Source organism: Wolffia australiana, chromosome 7, assembly GCF_029677425.1.
Source record: "Wolffia australiana isolate 7733 chromosome 7, ASM2967742v1".
Lineage (NCBI taxonomy): Eukaryota > Viridiplantae > Streptophyta > Magnoliopsida > Alismatales > Araceae > Wolffia > Wolffia australiana.
The window spans coordinates 19,990,756-19,997,500 of record NC_135841.1 but is presented as its reverse complement, the minus strand read 5'-3'; positions in this window follow the sequence as shown (position 1 = coordinate 19,997,500).

Sequence of the window (6,745 nt, the reverse complement as noted above, 5' to 3'; positions counted from 1 at the left end):
TACAGTAGCATGACGTTCAAAAGCACCCATAGCAAATGAAGCAATTGCTATTATCAAATCAGTGATGAGACACCTCAACGGTGTAATGTTAGGAATTAGAGAGGAAAATATTTTACGAGTGATAGTGTTATGTCCATTGAGCAACAGACATCAGTGTACAAAGCTTGTGAGGCGATGAAGGGTAAGATGAGTAAATATGAATCAGTCCTCACTCGCAACGGCGCCAATTGATCATCTCAATTTTAGGGTTAAAATTTGACGTTGGTGATTGAGATTATTCAATAAAAATATATTTGACCGTACTTAAAAATACGTAGTTAGTGATGAGTATGGATCGTCTCCACAGGGAATGATGATTAAGGAACTACTTTCTTATACTAGTGATGATGGACGAGAGGATCGACGAAAGCAAGATTTGAGGACATCAGCTAGTGATGTCAATAAAAGATATGTAATTATGAGCTAATTTATCTTAAAGAAAAGAGTAAGTGGTTGTGATGGATATGACGATGAACGAAGGTATGAACGAGGATAGTGGTTGGATATGGAGTGGTACGATGGCAAGGATGGATAGACGAGGAACGAGAGTGAAATGAGAGTGCAAGTTTGATGATAAATCCTAATTGTGTTAACTATAGTGACGGGAAAGAGACAACATAAGGCAAAGACACTTACCTTAGATCCTTACATTTTGCTAGGATCACGACAATTTACGAGTGCCGGTAAGCTCCCCCTCTTCTCCAATGCTTCTTCCCATACACTAAGGACACCAAGAAAACTCTTAATGGATCTCAAAACTCACTATCTTTCAATCAGCCTACACAAGTAGGTAGCAAGTTCAAGATGATTTTTACAATGATCCAGGCCTCTAGTTATAGATCTGAGGGTATGGATAAAAATAGGAGGGGAAGATCAAAAGTTATGGGCGTTGGAAGTTTAAGCAATCCTAGCCTTTAATTTCTCTCTCTCCTCATCAATGTCATTAGTTACGTGCCTGTTAAGAAGTCAAAACACTTTGTATTCTGTGGCTTTTCATATTCTGTGGCTTTTCATATTCCGTGGCTTTTCATATTCCGTGGCGTTTCATAGTCCGTGGCTTTTCGTATTCTGTGGCTTTTCATAGTCTGTAGCTTTTTGTATTCCGTGGCTTTTCGTATTCCATGGTTTTTCGTATTCCATGGCTTTTCCCATTCCGTGCCACATGTACATGACAAAAGGACAAAAACAAAGAATAAAAAATCTTTTTCTCGATGCTGACGTGGGGGCACATCAACGCGCCACGTTACCCTATGCCATAAAAAAAACCAAAATACTTAAAATTTCATATTAAATAAAATAAAAGCCCAAAAAATACCTATAAATATATATATTTTGACTAAGAAAAATCATATCTTTCCAAATTGATATCAAAAAATTCCATAAAAATCATATTCTGTCTCAAAGGTTATATTCTTTTAGAATATATTGTTAGAAAAATCCAAAAAAGACACAAAAAATTCACAAATTTGTTCTAAAAATAGATTTAATCATTTTAAGCTCGATAACATGCAAATATGAGTAATTTAATGCATAAAGACACATAAATATAATAATATAAGGCACTAGAAATGCATGTTATCACTTCACCATTGCTGCCCTCGTTGATCCCTCCATGAAGTTACGTTTAATCGACCGCGACCAACGAGATGAAGCAATCATATATGTGCAACGCTGACTAGAGTCCCCCGACATCACCGATGACACTAACGTCATTCGTTTAGATTCTTCAACCTGCTTTCGACCAGAATGGATGTCTACAGCATTCTTCAGTGAAGTACTGGACTAGTTGTTACCAAATAGTGAGCAGACGCCATCCACTACCCCAAGACACGAGCTAGATGTGTACATGAGCTCGCCTCCTCTCAAGGGGACTGAACCATTGCATTGGTGGACAGTAACAGGTGAACATTCATATCCAAGGCTGGCAACGATTGCGAAGAAATTCCTATTGGTCTGCGCAACGAGTGCTCCATCGGAAAGATTCTTCTCTGCTGGAAGTGCATTCATCAACTACAAACGTTCAAGGTTGACGGCTGAGAGCGTTGAATTATTGATGACACTAAGGTGTTGGTGGCGAGCGGAAGAGGGTGAAGACATTAATGTAAAGCAGTCAGATGAAGACAGCGACAAAGATCCCATGGTATGCTTCACTGCGTGTTATTTTATTATATCCTTTTAGTTGGGTAAACTCTTTTTAAGCGGCTAATCTCCTATAATATGAATCATATTAGCTATTTATCATTGGTCTACCTCTTATGATGAATTGTGGCTTCTCTCACAGTGTTGAACCATTCTTGATATGAAAGGAGGCAAAAACATTTTGAAGGGGAGGAGCATGATTCTCTGTGATCTATTTGGTAACCACCTTTTCATCTTCATCGCCTTATCTATTTTGTTATCTTTCTCTCTGGAGCTTTATATGTATCCATACTCCAATGTTTTCATTGTCATATCGCTCTCTCCCTCTTCATTTGCATCTCTTCATCTCTTTAGTTACCCATATCCCTACAGAAGGAGAAGATGAAGAAGGAGGAGGAGAAGGAGAAGGAGAAGGAGAATTCTACCACTTATATGTTTTTCCTTTATATAACATAGAGCTAAGCGCATTGATGTTTGATATTTTATTCTTTTAAAATTTTACAGTGATTTTTAAACAACTTATTTATTAAATAAAATACTTAAAAAATGATGGAAATTTATTAACAATTTATTTATTAATAAACAATTTTTTCTAAAAAATGATGAATTCACTTCTAGGGATTAAACATAGTAATTTTAGCAATTATATTATGAGTTAAACATAGTAATTTTACCACATATTAAGAATGAAACATATAATAATTTTATTTACCATGTCGGCTTTAAAAAAGACTTTAAAAACCAACAAAGTGTGCATTTTTGGCGCATTGTGCAGTGTGCTTTTCCGCACAAAAGCGCACCACACACCGCACATGCCATTTGGTGCGTGCAAAAATTCACAAACTCGGTGCGAATTTTCGCACCACACCGCACGATCAACTCTACCGTAGATTCATACCCGGTACGATGTGTTCGATGACGCTCGCTATCACCCTAGTATCCAAACATCAACTCAGTACCTCGGGACGATGTCAGTGACGTCGTCCTGCATCATTAAAGTTTGATGAAATGCTTAGATTTTCACCATCAAAATTAGATGATGACAACACAATATCACGTCTGAATAAAACAGCAAACTCAATCTAATGCCATTTGTTGGAAGAAAGCCCAAGATGCTATAGTAAAATATGGAATTTACATACTCAAACATCATCAATATGATGATGTATAGACATAGATACTAAACCTCCGCATCGTGATGTCAACATCCGAGGTACTTGGTGTAGGGCATAAGCTTGTCATATGTTGTAGTAGATGAGCTCCACCTTGAACTCCCAAGACACGAGACTAATCATTAACAAATAATCCAAAGGAGAATAAACCAAGGTAGAGAGAGGGAAGAGAAGCGGAGATACAAGAAGAATGAACAAAATACAACCTGAGGGCTGTGATTCGGAGTAGGGCTTACAATGGAGTGAAACCCCTTTGTTTGAAAAAATAAGACAGAGGGGGCACGCTTAGGTTTCCATGTGCCCCCTTCTGTTTGGGGGTTTGACAAGTTAAGCCCCGCCCTTCTTAATTCTCTCAATTGCGGGGGATGACCCATCCCCAACAGTGATCAACTACCAAATATACAGACCAAGCCATTGCCAAAACACAGTTTCTCCTTGTTAAGGTCCAAACTCAATCTTGTACCAAGTTTGACCTTTTCTCACGAACATGTATTTCATTAGCAGCTAGGCCAAAATATCTACAAGTTGATCCTTGCTTGCAAAAAAGTGAATTGGAAGTCTTTTTGCAGCAACATGTTCCCATACAAGATGGTTTGAGCATCAAACAGCGGGTTCCTCGCCAGATATGTTGCTCCCAGCTACTCATGCCACAATGTGTCAGATAAACAAAGATGGACAGAATCGCTGTTGACAGAGAGAGAGAGAGAGAGAGAAAATAACGAGCCATCGAGCGAGAGAGAGAAAGTGAGGCACAATAGAGAGACAGAGAGAGAGAGGCACAAGCAATCCAAAGAGGGAGAAGAGAGAGACGGAGAGAGAGAGGAACGAGCCAACAAGAAAGAGACAGAAAGAGAGGCACAAAAGAGGGAAAGAGAGAGAGAGGCACAAGCAAGCCAGAGAGGAGGAGAGAGAGAGCTCAAACGAGACAGCAAAAGAGAGAAGAACCTGTTAAAGAGGGGGAGAAGACAGAGAGGGAGAGAGAGAGAGCGTAAATGAGCCACCGAAGGTGAGAAGAAAAAGAGAGAGAGAGGGGGGGACGGAGGGAGGCAGAAGTGACGGACAGTGAGGCACAAGAGAGCCAGAGAGGAAGAGAGAGAGAGGGGGGAGAGAGAAGAGAGAGATGGGTAGAGAGAAAGGGGGGAGAGAGAGAGGAGAGAGGGAAAGATGATAACATGCATTTTAGAAGATTAATATGACTATATTTACATGTTTATTTGCATTAAATTAGTTATATATGCATGTTACCAAACTCAGAATGATAAAAGTTTTTTATAAAATGATATTCAGAATTTTTCGGCATTCCAGTGTATTTTTTGGGGATTTTTATGACATCAAATTCTGAAAGAATATAACTTTTTTAATTTGAATATTATTTTTTCAAATTTTTTTAATTATGCATTAAATGGAATTATGGCATCCCTAATCTGACTCATCTTTAAATGCTAATGGATTATCATTTACTTTTACCTAGCGCATGTGTTTTGGACCAAAAAGAACACATTTTTTTGCAATAATTGTGTGCATGGACCAAGGCAAAAATAAATTGAAAAAATGATGAATTTTCCCTTTCTTTCTCCTTGTAATGGTCAAACATTCTAGATCTGGTTGAATTTTCAGGCGCCACGTGTTGCCACGATTACACATTTGCACACACATGTAATATGTCCCTTGGATGAAAAAGGGAAATAGCTTACATGGGTGCACTGATGTGGCACCACATCAGCTGCAAGCTACTTAATTGATTATATATTTAAATAAGATACTAATGTTAATCTTTTTTTGTCTTTTTCCCAGGGTGACACGTGGCACAGCGAGAGCCGTCGATCATGGATGACGATATAGAATCTCAACCAATCATCACGTTTAATGCTCAGATGAGACAAACCCTAACCAAATGATGTGACGACGCTGACGAGGATGAGGAGAAAGAGAATTTTGAATTAAATCAACGACTAGGAATCACCCAACTTCCAGGTTTGATATCCGAGAATCAAGAACTCATAGTGAGCTGAAATTAAGAGCAGCTTCGTGTTTTTGTCCTCTATCCATCCATATGGTTGGATCTATAAATTGAGCCTCCAATCTTTATAAAAAATGTCTTTATGCTCATTTCCTCGTAGAGAGGCAGATTGAAAGAAAGTGAAGTTTTGAAGGTCCATCAAGTGGTCCTTGGTGTCTCTAGTGCTTTGAGGGGTTCAGTAGAGAAGTGGGTAAGTTGGTCTACAGTAAGAAGATGCCTTTATATTGGCGGAATATAGGGATCTAAGGTTAGCTTCTTGCCTTACATTGATTTTTCTCCAACACGCTTAGTGCATTCATCTTCATCATTCCATTACCTCTACCTATCACCATTGCTCATCCTTTTCCATCGTCATGCATTATCATCTTTATCCAACATCCACTGTCATCCGTTTCCCATCTTCTCCTACACCGTGATGATCTCGTCACCTACCTCTCTCTCCTTCCCATTTAAGCAAAAACATATCACCACCTCTCTCAATTTTACCATCATTCTAACTCATTCTCTCTACCTCCATTGCCGTATCCACTACTGTCCACGTCACTATCCTGTTGTCGTCACAATCCCATCTTGTCACTTCCTCCTCATCTCTCTTAAAACCTAATTAGCCATCTCTCATCTTCCCATTCATTCTCATCTCGTCTCACAACCTCATTTCACACTACCGCTCATGTCCACTTTCCTCCTCTCGTCTTACTCTACCTTACAATACTCGTACTAATATGATACTCACATCATTACTATCACTATCGTGATCACTGTCTCATGCACTCATTATTGTGTATGCTGTACATAACTCTTCTCGTCTTCGTGACTTCACCCAATTGAGATTGTTCTTTTCCTAACATCCATTCCATGTGGAGATGACCCTTATTGGTCAATAGCCAAGTAAATTATTTATAAATTTTATTGATAAAATTCAAATTCTCAACGTCGTAATTTCAACTCTATTTTTGAGTTTATCAAGAGAGAGAGAGGGAGAGAGAGGGGGAGAGGGTGAGAGAGAGAGGAAGAAGGAAGAAGAGAGAGAGAGAGGGAGAGGGAGGGGGAGAGGGGGAGAGAGAGAGCGAGAGGGAGAGAAAGAGAGAGGGAAAGAGAGAAAGAGAGGGAGGGAGAGAGGGTGGGAGAGAGAGAGAGGGAGGAAGAGAGAGAGAGTGAGAGGGAGGGGGATAGAAAGAGAGAGGGAAAGAGAGAAAGAGAGGGAGAGAGAGGGAGGGAGAGAGCGGGTGGGGAGCATGAGAGAGAAGGAGAGAGGGAGAGAGAGGGGTGGGGTGTGAGAGAGAGGGAGAGGGAAAGAGAGGGAGGCAGAGAGAGAGGGGTGGGGAGAGAGAGAGAGGAGAGAGGGAGGGAGAGAGAGAGGAGAGAGGAAAAGAGG